We start from the raw sequence: 13,273 nt of genomic DNA on the forward strand, positions 1-13,273 counted from the left end.
GAAAATCCCATTCAAGATGAACCACCAGGAGGGCATGATGGAAGTGAGACTCCAGATATTCTTGAAGATTTGGGAGATGCGCAACCGGATGAAATTCACACACCAGAAAACATTGAGGAACCTGTTGAAACACAGGCACCACCAATTGCACTGCAAACAGGTGGTGTAAATATTGACAATACACCGGCAGAAGGACTATTGGGCGATGTTGCATTGAGGGAAATGTTGACACTTGCAAGGCAATACAGAGAGGACCACAGAGAAATGCAAAATATTATTAACACTAATATTGACCGCTGGGCTGCTCTGTCAGAAAAAAATGTGGAAATAGAAATGCAAAGGAATGAGATAGAAATGCAGAAATTACAGCTGCAAAGAGAGATGTTCCAGTGGCAGAGGCGGATGGATGAAGAGAAAAACCAGCAAATTAACAGAGCTTTAACCATCAGTGAAAGGACATTACAATCTCTGTTGGCTATTGTCAGTGAAAGGGAGGGTACAACAGACCCAAAGAGGCCACGTCTGGAGTGAACATTTTGTATTATTTATAACACTATATTAGTCACTGTTCATTTTTTTTCATCTATATATTGTTTAATAAGTTATTTTTTGTGTATTTTAAGTTTAAAATGTTATTATTTAATAAAGACAAATTTTTTTATGGCCAAAAAAAAAGTTTATTTACATAAATTCAAACTCACTTTTGATTCTTCAACACAAAAGTTTTTCTCAGTTATTAATTGTCATTCTTCTGACAATCATCATGACAAAACAAAAAATGAAATCAAATAACATATTTACGGTATAAAAAATCTACTTGCTCCATTAACATTCCCAAAGTTGCCCTAATTTTAGAATTTTTTTGTTTAACATGATCTTCAAGACAACTCTGAGTACTTTTGTCTGCAGTTTCAATAGTTGATGTTGAAGATAAATCTGTAGAAAAATAAATGCAAAGCAAATTTTAATTCAATTTTCATATACATATTCAATGTATGATAGGGTTTTTCATCACAAATATTACCTCCTGATGTGCTGTTATCTACGTTATCTACTATATTGGCTTCTACACTTATGTCCACTCCTTTAAAGCTTTCATCTGAGCCAACTCCTATTTGAAATATACAATATGTATTAGTTAAAACCTGGATTTTCTTAGATTTAAGATTACTGAGTATGAAACATACCTTTATCTAACATCATTGTTGGTAAAACTTCTATCCTTGGTTGAGTATCATCTGAAGTCAATGCTTCAAATATTGTCACACTATCAGGATTTTGAAATTCTTCCATTTCCATACTAGTTTCCATGTCTTCCATGGTAATATCTATGAACGTAATTACAAAGATAAAGATAGAAAACTATTAAATCAAAAACCTAGGATATATTATTTAAAACAATAATAATAATCATTAAAAGGGACATAGAACCCAATTTCTAAGTTTCATGATTCAGATAGTGCATGCAATTTAAATAAACTTTCTATTTTACTTCATTCTTTTTGTATCTTTATTTGAAAAGCAAGAATCTAAGTTTAGATGCCAGCCCATTTTTGGTGAACCAACTGTGTTGTACTTGCTAATTGGACAGAACCAATCAAAGAGCGCTATCCATGGTGCTCAACCAAAAATTGGCTGGCTCCTTAGCTTAGATGCCTTCTTTTTCAAATAAAGATAGAAAGTTAATGAGGAAAAAAATGATAATAGAAGTAAATTAGCAACTTGATTAATATTGCATGCTAAAACTTTTTAAGCCAAAACCTAAAATATATGATTTAAAATTTAAATAATAAGTCATTACCTGTCTGTGTCTTTTTATGACAAATTTCATATGGATTTGGAGATAATTCAATATCCAATAGTGTTATTGGCAAAGGTGGAGAAAGAGCTTCACTTCTGGGTGTTTGCACCAACATTGACCTTAGGTAGCGTGGTGGGTGTGCACACTTCATTCTCCTACTTCTCATATCTATAAACATATATATAAAAAAAATTTGGAATAACATTTTTTTATTTAATTATTCCAAGTAATTTTTTGTTTTCAAAACATTCAGTTCTGCATGCTTACTTTTCTAACATGTTTCAATGGTATATACTAATATAGTTATATTTTACTCTACTAACTCATTTTTGTATGCTAAGTTTTCTAACCTTTTAAGTGTATATAGTAATATAGTTAAATTTTAATCTACTAACTCAGTTCTGCATGCTTACTTTTGTAACTTTTTGCAATTGTATATACTAATATAGTCAAAGTAACACTCAGAAAATAATATTGTCCTGGATTCGTCAATGATGACGCAGTTCAAAAATAAACCCTTTTTTTATATTATTAAAAATTATTTCATATATAATTTTGAAACTTACATGTCGTTATCAATCTTCGAATCGATTTATAGTACTTCGGTTCTCTTCTCTTCAAATCACTATATTTTCTAAGACACTGTCGTCTTGTTCTTTTAATTTTTGAAATACGATGCATTCTTCTCAGCATCTCGTATATAATTTTGTCTCTGCATTCCTGTCTCACTCCCCTCACACCACCAATCCGTTTAGGGAAATATTTATCCATGGCATAAACTAATATCACCAATTCTCCAGCACCAAAAGGTTCAGGACGCGACATGTTAGACGATGACGTGATTAATCGTTATGTCAATCATTAGCGCATTGATATAGATATGTATCCCCGAAAAATAGAGAAAAATATAATGTATATGTAGATTAATGTATTTTATGAAGGTTTGTAAATATCGATGTTTATAGTTATTACAAATGATATTTGTTTTCTATACATTTTCTTTGTTTCAGATGTGTTGATATGTATTAAAATTTACTTTGGTTTACAATAGTTATTTTGTTTCTAAACATTTTATTTGTTTCAGATGTGTTTATATGTATTAAAATTTATTTTGGTTTACAATTTTTATTTTGTTTCTAAACATTTAATTTTTTTAAGATGTGTTTATATGTATTAAAATGTTGTTTGGTTTACAATTGTTATTTTGTTTCTAAACATTTTCTTTGTTTCATATGTGTTTATATGTATTAAAATTTATTTTGGTTTACAATTGTTATTTGGTTTCTAAACATTTCCTTTTTTTTCAGATGTGTTTATATGTATTACAAGTTACTTTGGTTTACAATTGTTAATATATAATGTTTAAAGATTCTAATTGTGTTATAAAATAATTTATTTTGCCATTATTTTCTATATGCCACTATTCTTTTAACAAATCTTGAATGCAAAAATATATTATAAAGGTTAAGAAAATAAGTGTTAAGAGTAAGCCCTTAAGGTATTTATTTGAATATGGGAAAACCTAGTAGCTGTTAAAAATAGAGGTTAGAATAAAACAAATAAAATTAGCAAGTCTTTTTTAACTCAAAAATCCAATCTGATAACATAAAGCACTGTTGAATATACTGTTGCTTGTTACAGCTACAATTCAATGACACAATACAATGAATTAGCATCAGCTATGGAGGGATTACATTACACTAATCACATAATGTAAAAGAGTGAGAGCAGCTGTAGACACTAGTGTGATGTCACAAAGACAATGTATTACCTATAATATATTGTCTGTAATAACTTTGATCATAAACTTTATTTATTTGAAACCTTTGATAATTGAAGAGCAACAACTGTTATGTATTTAACTGTTTATCTTGAGTGATTTTTAATAACCTTAATTCTTAAAAAAAAAAAAATGGAGACAAGTTAATAAAGAAAGTTTTTTATTGATCAACTGAAACTTTAATCCTCAAACACAAAATATTGTTCTGAAACCATGTCCCTTGTTGCATTTCCATGCCTATTAGCTTGTTCTACACATATTTCTTCTGGTAAATCATCAGCATCTATTGGATCTTCATCTTCTAATGGACAGCCTCTTTTAATTGCAATATTGTGCAGTATGCAGCAAACCAATATAATTTTTGCAACTTTCTCTGGTGCATACTGCATAGCACCACCAGAACGATCAAGACATCGAAACCGCATTTTCAAAATACCGAAAGTCCTCTCAATAATCCCCCTGGTAGATCGGTGAGCTTCATTGAAACGTACTTGACTTCTGGTCTGTGGGTTGTTATAGGGAGTCAACAGCCATTCTGTACATGAGTACCCTCCATCTCCTAATAGAAGATATAATAAATATAAATATTAATATAAGAATAATTATAAAGATTCAGAACTATACAATACAAATTTAAACTATACAGATTACAGTCGACAAATTGGGCGCAATTTTGGTACATTGAAATGAGAGACATATTAGACGCCAGTTATGCTTACCTAGAAGCCATCCGTCAGGCATATTTCTGTCCTCGAACTTCCGGTATCATCTGGACATTCAAGGAATGGAAATGCTTTCTATTCCTATAGATCTCCTCACGAGCTTGAAGTGGTCTTACAGCAACATGGGTACAGTCTATGGCACCTAGGACATTGGGCATCCCAGCCATCCTATAGAAATTTGACTTGATAGATTGCCATTCTTCAGGGGTAGATGGCAAACAAACATATCGATGAAAAATAACCATCATAGCCCCTATTACTTTGGATAAGTGGCGTGAAAAAGCAGATTGACTCATTCCAATAATGACGCTAGAAACTGCCTGAAAGGAGCCTGTTGCAAAAAAATGCAATGCAGCTAATAGTTTCAGAAGTCCCGGAATAGCTTGTGAACGAGCAGTCATCGGCTCCAAATGATCTTCAATCTCTTGATACAGGTGTAATATCGATTCACGATCAAGCCGGAATCTTTGTATGATCTCTCGGTCAGAAAGGCTGTGCAAACCAACCCGTGGAAGGAATACACGGGGGACTCGAACTCTCCTTCTTCTAACCAATCGATTAGCTACATTTCCAGTATTCTGTCTTCTAGCCCGGATTTGCCTCAAACGGAGAATAAACAAAAACAGAATTCTCTCCATAGCTGCTGAAATGAACAATGTAAGTACAATGCTGATATTACTGCCTTTTATATATGTATAGACTGGCGTCTAGTGGCTTTCCTATTGTTTTGTACCTTGCCCACCACCTAAAAGGTGGCGAGGCAAAAATAATGAGGTGGGGGCGGAGATTGACGCGAGCGGACAAATAGATTTTTTAGTACATTCGTTTTTGGCGAGTTGGTGGTCAAATGTGTCTAATTACAGTAAAAATGGAGAGGTAGCGAGGTATGGCGGATAAGTACGCTCGCAATTTTAAAGATGCGAGTTTTTACATAATTGACGGCTTTGTACATATCAGTTTGCGAGTTTGGACGCAAGATTTGTTGCGGGTAGCTCGCTGACTGCTTAGTACATGGAGCCCATAAAGTTATATATTGCTATAAATATTATGAGAAATGACATGTATCTTTATGACATGTATGAATTAGTGAAGTTTTCTATGAGAACCAACATCAAATGTCCAAGTATGATACTTGTTTCTGCATTTTCACTGATTTTCCATGCTGGATCTTTTTTTATTGATTTATATTTGTAGGTATATGCAGGTTAAAAACAGTATGTTCTCTCTAAGCTATTTACTCATTGCAATTCCATTGTAAACTCTAAATGACAAATAATATATGTGGGCCTATAATTGCATTACTAGCTTTGCAAGTGGGAAGTCAGCCAGATCAGTACCTAATGTTCAGTAAATGACAACAAAACAGGTGCTTTCTAGACCATATCACAAAGTACCAAATTATGCGCTAGAGTATGCACAGCTTACCACTATATTAACTTTGGGTTAATGTTATTGCTGGTAACTTTAATCATCATGTTTTTTTACATTTGTGTCCAATAAACATCAACATTCTCCCCTCTCTTGTTAAAATCTTAAATTAACTTATAAGCAATAAGTCCAATCAAATATATTCTTGAGACTCTATATACTCTATATATTCTTGAGACTCTATATACTCTATATATTCTTGAGACTCTATATACTCTATATATTCTTGAGACTCTATATACTCTATATATTCTTGAGACTCTATATACTCTATATATTCTTGAGACTCTATATATATTCTTGAGTTTTGCTTATCTAGTACTGTTATTAGTACACCTCATCATCTCAATACATTTATATTCATTTTGATAGTGAGTTTCTATTATTTTTGGTTAACATCTTCACTGTATACCCCTGCTCAGCTATAGGACCTAGATTTTGCATCAACATACAGTAAATCAATCAATTCAGATAAATGCTGCATGGGAGCTACTCCTGAAACAATTAATTGTCCTAGTGGACATAAAAGATTTTTATGGACTTTGTAAAGGTGACAGAATATTGCTACTTTTGGTTAGGCATTGATCAAATAGTAAAAATTCTTAATTATCAATTACTTTAGCTACAATAAGCATCTTAGTCAAAATATCTTTATTTATAGAGTCTACAATTAATAGTTTATATGTTTCAATATGTTTTAGAAGGGAAAAACGTCTGATAGCCAGCTGGCAGAATCCGGTATTTCAATAGAATTTCTTTTATTCACTGCTCTGAACACAATATTATTGTTTCCATTAAGGTTATTGTGGTTGTTCTTTCCCTTCTAGAATTTATTCTCAAAGTTCTACAGGTGGAGTAGAAATTTATCACGTGCCTGATAAATAACCAGTCATTATAAGTGGCTGGTTATTGCTACCATGAGCTTGCAGTAGCAAATAGCACTCCAAAAATTAACTAGAGGTCAGACCTCTGGTTAATTTTTAAAATATCTCCCAATTGCCCCCAAAATAAAGTGTGTGGTTTTATTATTAAAATAAAAAATATTAGCGTTTCTTCTGTTAAGTGTGATCAGTCCACGGGTCATCATTACTTCTGGGATATTACTCCTCCCCAACAGGAAGTGCAAGAGGATTCACCCAGCAGAGCTGCATATAGCTCCTCCCCTCTACGTCACTCCCAGTCATTCTCTTGCACCCAACGACTAGATAGGATGTGTGAGAGGACTATGGTGATTATACTTAGTTTTATATCTTCAATCAAAAGTTTGTTATTTTAAAATAGCACCGGAGTGTGTTATTATCTCTCTGGCAGAGTTTGAAGAAGAATCTACCAGAGTTTTTGTTATGATTTTAGCCGGAGTAGTTAAGATCATATTGCTGTTTCTCGGCCATCTGAGGAGAGGTAAACTTCAGATCAGGGGACAGCGGGCAGATGAATCTGCATAGAGGTATGTAGCAGTTTTTATTTTCTGACAATGGAATTGATGAGAAAATCCTGCCATACCGATATAATGTCATGTATGTATACTTTACACTTCAGTATTCTGGGGAATGGTACTTCACTAGAATTACACTGTAAGAAATACATAAAGCTGTTTAATAACTAGAGATTATGTTTAACGTTTTTGCTGGAATGTAAAATCGTTTTCATTTGCTGAGGTACTGAGTGAATAAATGTTTGGGCACTATTTTTCCACTTGGCAGTTGCTTAATCTGTTTTCTGACAGTTTCTGTTCTCCCTCACTGCTGTGTGTGAGGGGGAGGGGCCGTTTTTTGGCGCTTTTTCTATGCATCAAATATTTCAGTCAGCAACTCATTGTATTCCCTGCATGATCCGGTTCATCTCTACAGAGCTCAGGGGTCTTCAAAACTTATTTTGAGGGAGGTAATTTCTCTCAGCAGAGCTGTGAGAATTATAGTTTGACTGAGATAAAAAACGTTTATTCTGTAATTTGTTTCCTGCTTTCAGAATTTGTTAGCTTTGCTAATGGGATTAAACCTTTGCTAAAGTTGTGTTGTTTACAAGGATTGAGGCTATAACTGTTTCAATTTATTAATTTTCAACTGTCATAGATCTTCTGTGCTTCTTAAAGGCACAGTACGTTTTAATATTATTCTAATTGAATTGTATTTCCAAGTTGCAAGTTTATTTGCTAGTGTGTTAAACATGTCTGATTCAGAGGATGATACCTGTGTCATTTGTTGCAATGCCAAAGTGGAGCCCAATAGAAATTTATGTACTAACTGTATTGATGCTACTTTAAATAAAAATCAATCTGTACAAATTGAACAAATTTCACCAAACAACGAGGGGAGAGTTATGCCGACTAACTCGCCTCACGTGTCAGTACCCACATCTCCCGCTCAGAGGGAGGTGCGTGATATTGTAGCGCCGAGTACATCTGGGCGGCCATTACAAATCACATTACAGGATATGGCTACTGTTATGACGGAGGTTTTGGCTAAATTACCAGAACTAAGAGGTAAGCGTGATCACTCTGGGGTGAGAACAGAGTGTGCTGATAATATTAGGGCCATGTCAGACACTGCGTCACAGGTGGCAGAACATGAGGACGGAGAACTTCATTCTGTGGGTGACGGTTCTGATCCAAACAGACTGGATTCAGATATTTCAAATTTTAAATTTAAACTGGAAAACCTCTGTGTATTACTAGGGGAGGTGTTAGCGGCTCTGAATGATTGTAACACAGTTGCAATACCAGAGAAAATGTGTAGGTTGGATAAATATTTTGCGGTACCGTCGAGTACTGAGGTTTTTCCTATACCTAAGAGACTTACTGAAATTGTTACTAAGGAGTGGGATAGACCCGGTGTGCCGTTCTCACCCCCTCCGATATTTAGAAAAATGTTTCCAATAGACGCCACCACAAGGGACTTATGGCAAACGGTCCCTAAGGTGGAGGGAGCAGTTTCTACCTTAGCTAAGCGTACCACTATCCCGGTGGAGGATAGCTGTGCTTTTTCAGATCCAATGGATAAAAAGTTAGAGGGCTACCTTAAGAAAATGTTTGTTCAACAAGGTTTTATATTGCAACCCCTTGCATGCATTGCGCCGATCACGGCTGCAGCGGCATTCTGGATTGAGTCTCTGGAAGAGAACATTGGTTCAGCTACTCTGGACGACATTACGGACAGGCTTAGAGTCCTTAAACTAGCTAATTCATTCATTTCGGAGGCCGTAGTACATCTTACTAAACTTACGGCGAAGAATTCAGGATTCGCCATTCAGGCACGCAGGGCGCTGTGGCTAAAATCCTGGTCAGCTGATGTTACTTCTAAGTCTAAATTGCTTAATATACCTTTCAAAGGGCAGACCTTATTCGGGCCCGGGTTGAAAGAGATTATCGCTGACATTACAGGAGGTAAAGGCCATGCCCTGCCTCAGGACAAAGCCAAAGCCAAGACTAGACAGTCTAATTTTCGTTCCTTTCGTAATTTCAAAGCAGGAGCAGCATCAACTTCCTCTGCACCAAAACAGGAAGGAGCTGTTGCTCGCTACAGACAAGGCTGGAAACCTAACCAGTCCTGGAACAAGGGCAAGCAGACTAGGAAACCTGCTGCTGCCCCTAAAACAGCATGAATTGAGGGCCCCCGATCCGGGATCGGATCTAGTGGGGGGCAGACTTTCTCTCTTCGCCCAGGCTTGGGCAAGAGATGTTCAGGATCCCTGGTCGCTAGAGATAATATCTCAGGGATACCTTCTGGACTTCAAATACTCTCCTCCAAGAGAGAGATTTCATCTGTCAAGATTGTCAACAATCCAGACAAAGAAAGAGGCGTTTCTACGCTGCGTACAAGAGCTCTTGTTAATGGGAGTAATCCATCCAGTTCCACGATCAGAACAGGGACAGGGGTTTTACTCAAATCTGTTTGTGGTTCCCAAAAAAGAGGGAACTTTCAGACCAATCCTGGACTTAAAGATCCTAAACAAATTCCTAAGAGTTTCATCGTTCAAGATGGAGACTATTCGGACAATTTTACCTATGATCCAAGAAGGTCAGTACATGACCACTGTAGATTTAAAAGATGCTTACCTTCACATACCGATTCACAAAGATCATTATCGGTACCTAAGGTTTGCCTTCCTAGACAGGCATTACCAGTTTGTGGCTCTTCCATTCGGATTGGCTACAGCTCCAAGAATCTTCACAAAGGTTCTGGGTGCTCTTCTGGCGGTACTAAGACCGCGGGGAATCTCGGTAGCTCCATACCTAGATGACATTCTGATACAAGCTTCAAGCTTTCAAACTGCCAAGTCTCATACAGAGTTAGTGCTGGCATTTCTAAGGTCACATGGATGGAAGGTGAACGAAAAGAAAAGTTCACTCGTTCCACTCACAAGAGTTCCCTTCCTGGGGACTCTTATAGATTCTGTAGAAATGAAGATTTTCCTGACAGAGGACAGGCTAACAAGACTTCAAAGTGCTTGCCGCACCCTTCATTCCATTCAACACCCGTCAGTGGCTCAATGCATGGAGGTAATCGGCTTAATGGTAGCGGCAATGGACATAATACCCTTTGCACGCTTACACCTCAGACCACTGCAACTGTGCATGCTAAGTCAGTGGAATGGGGATTACTCAGACTTATCCCCTTCTCTGAATCTGGATCAAGAGACTAGAAATTCTCTTCTATGGTGGCTTTCTCGGCCACATCTGCCCAGGGGGATGCCATTCAGCAGACCAGACTGGACAATTGTAACAACAGACGCCAGCCTTCTAGGTTGGGGTGCCGTCTGGAATTCTCTGAAGGCTCAGGGACAATGGAGTCAGGAGGAGAGTCTCCTGCCAATAAACATTCTGGAATTGAGAGCAGTTCTCAATGCCCTCCTGGCTTGGCCCCAGTTGACAACTCGGGGGTTCATCAGGTTTCAGTCGGACAACATCACGACTGTAGCTTACATCAACCATCAGGGAGGGACAAGAAGCTCCCTAGCTATGATGGAAGTATCAAAGATAATTCGCTGGGCAGAGTCTCACTCTTGCCACCTGTCAGCAATCCACATCCCGGGAGTGGAGAACTGGGAGGCGGATTTCTTAAGTCGTCAGACTTTTCACCCGGGGGAGTGGGAACTTCATCCGGAGGTCTTTGCCCAAATACTTCGACGTTGGGGCAAACCAGAGATAGATCTCATGGCGTCTCGACAGAATGCCAAGCTTCCTCGTTACGGGTCCAGATCCAGGGATCCAGGAGCAGTCCTGATAGATGCTCTGACAGCACCTTGGGACTTCAGGATGGCTTACGTGTTTCCACCCTTCCCGTTGCTTCCTCGATTGATTGCCAGAATCAAACAAGAGAGAGCATCAGTGATTCTAATAGCACCTGCGTGGCCACGCAGGACTTGGTATGCAGACCTGGTGGACATGTCATCCTGTCCACCTTGGTCTCTACCTCTGAAACAGGACCTTCTGATACAGGGTCCCTTCAAACATCAAAATCTAACTTCTCTGAAGCTGACTGCTTGGAAATTGAACGCTTGATTTTATCAAGACGTGGGTTTTCTGAGTCAGTAATTGATACCTTAATACAGGCTAGGAAACCTGTTACCAGAAAGATTTACCATAAGATATGGCGTAAATACCTATATTGGTGTGAATCCAAAGGTTACTCTTGGAGTAAGGTTAGGATTCCTAGGATATTGTCTTTTCTACAAGAAGGTTTAGAAAAGGGTTTATCTGCTAGTTCTTTAAAGGGACAGATCTCAGCTCTGTCCATTCTGTTACACAAACGTCTGTCAGAAGTTCCTGACGTCCAGGCTTTTTGTCAGGCTTTGGCCAGGATTAAGCCTGTGTTTAAAACTGTTGCTCCACCATGGAGTTTAAACCTTGTTCTTAATGTTTTACAGGGCGTTCCGTTTGAACCCCTTCATTCCATTGATATAAAGTTGTTATCTTGGAAAGTTCTATTTTTAATGGCTATTTCCTCGGCTCGAAGAGTCTCTGAATTATCAGCCTTACATTGTGATTCTCCTTATTTGATTTTTCATTCGGATAAGGTAGTCCTGCGTACTAAACCTGGGTTCTTACCTAAGGTAGTTACTAACAGGAATATCAATCAAGAGATTGTTGTTCCTTCTTTATGCCCAAATCCTTCTTCAAAGAAGGAACGTCTACTGCACAACCTGGATGTAGTCCGTGCTCTAAAATTTTACTTACAGGCAACTAAGGAATTTCGACAAACATCTTCTCTGTTTGTCATTTACTCTGGGCAGAGGAGAGGTCAAAAAGCTTCCGCTACCTCTCTTTCTTTTTGGCTTCGTAGCATAATTCGTTTAGCTTATGAGACTGCTGGACAGCAGCCTCCTGAAAGAATTACAGCTCATTCTACTAGAGCTGTGGCTTCCACTTGGGCCTTCAAGAATGAGGCCTCTGTTGAACAGATTTGCAAGGCTGCAACTTGGTCTTCGCTTCATACTTTTTCCAAATTTTACAAATTTGACACTTTTGCTTCATTGGAGGCTATTTTTGGGAGAAAGGTTCTTCAGGCAGTGGTTCCTTCTGTATAAAGAGCCTGCCTATCCCTCCCGTCATCCGTGTACTTTTGCTTTGGTATTGGTATCCCAGAAGTAATGATGACCCGTGGACTGATCACACTTAACAGAAGAAAACATAATTTATGCTTACCTGATAAATTCCTTTCTTCTGTAGTGTGATCAGTCCACGGCCCGCCCTGTTTTTAAGGCAGGTAAATATTTTTTAATTTATACTCCAGTCACCACTTCACCCTTGGCTTTTCCTTTCTCGTTGGTCCTTGGTCGAATGACTGGGAGTGACGTAGAGGGGAGGAGCTATATGCAGCTCTGCTGGGTGAATCCTCTTGCACTTCCTGTTGGGGAGGAGTAATATCCCAGAAGTAATGATGACCCGTGGACTGATCACACTACAGAAGAAAGGAATTTATCAGGTAAGCATAAATTATGTTTTTTTAAAAAAAAATAAAAGCACAAAGCAATTTTTAGGGGTTAAAGTGAGTGGGTCTGGGACTCTGTTAAAACTGCAAATGTATATGTATATGCTTATATACATATATATTTATGTGTTAATATGTGTGTAAACACATATAAAAACCTAAATATTTTTATAAATATATATATATATTAATATACATATATATTTTAAATGTGCTGTCCATCGCTGCACGACTTACCCCCTTCGTTGCACTGGGTTCTGTGCTGTGTATAACAGCATGAGAACGTGGCACCCATTGGAGCCTATGGAAGCACGCTCCTGTGTATTTACTTGCATTTGCATGCGCTGGTATTACTGAGTGGAGCATAAACATTGTGCTCTCGAAAGTGCAATTTTGCAAATATGCTCTCTAAAGCACAATTTTGCACTCCACTCATAAACTGGCCCTATATAAGTGGAGGGAATGGCAAAATATGTACATAATTTTTAATGAAATATCTTGATTCAAAAATTGTATCCTGTGGGGAATTCATTTTGTTTTCAAATGTACCTATTTTTGCACAAATCGTTTAATTCATGTCACAATTTGAAAAAAAAGTAAGATACAGAGGCAC

This window comes from Bombina bombina, chromosome 2 (genome assembly GCF_027579735.1).
Source record: "Bombina bombina isolate aBomBom1 chromosome 2, aBomBom1.pri, whole genome shotgun sequence".
NCBI classification, from domain to species: Eukaryota; Metazoa; Chordata; class Amphibia; order Anura; family Bombinatoridae; genus Bombina; species Bombina bombina.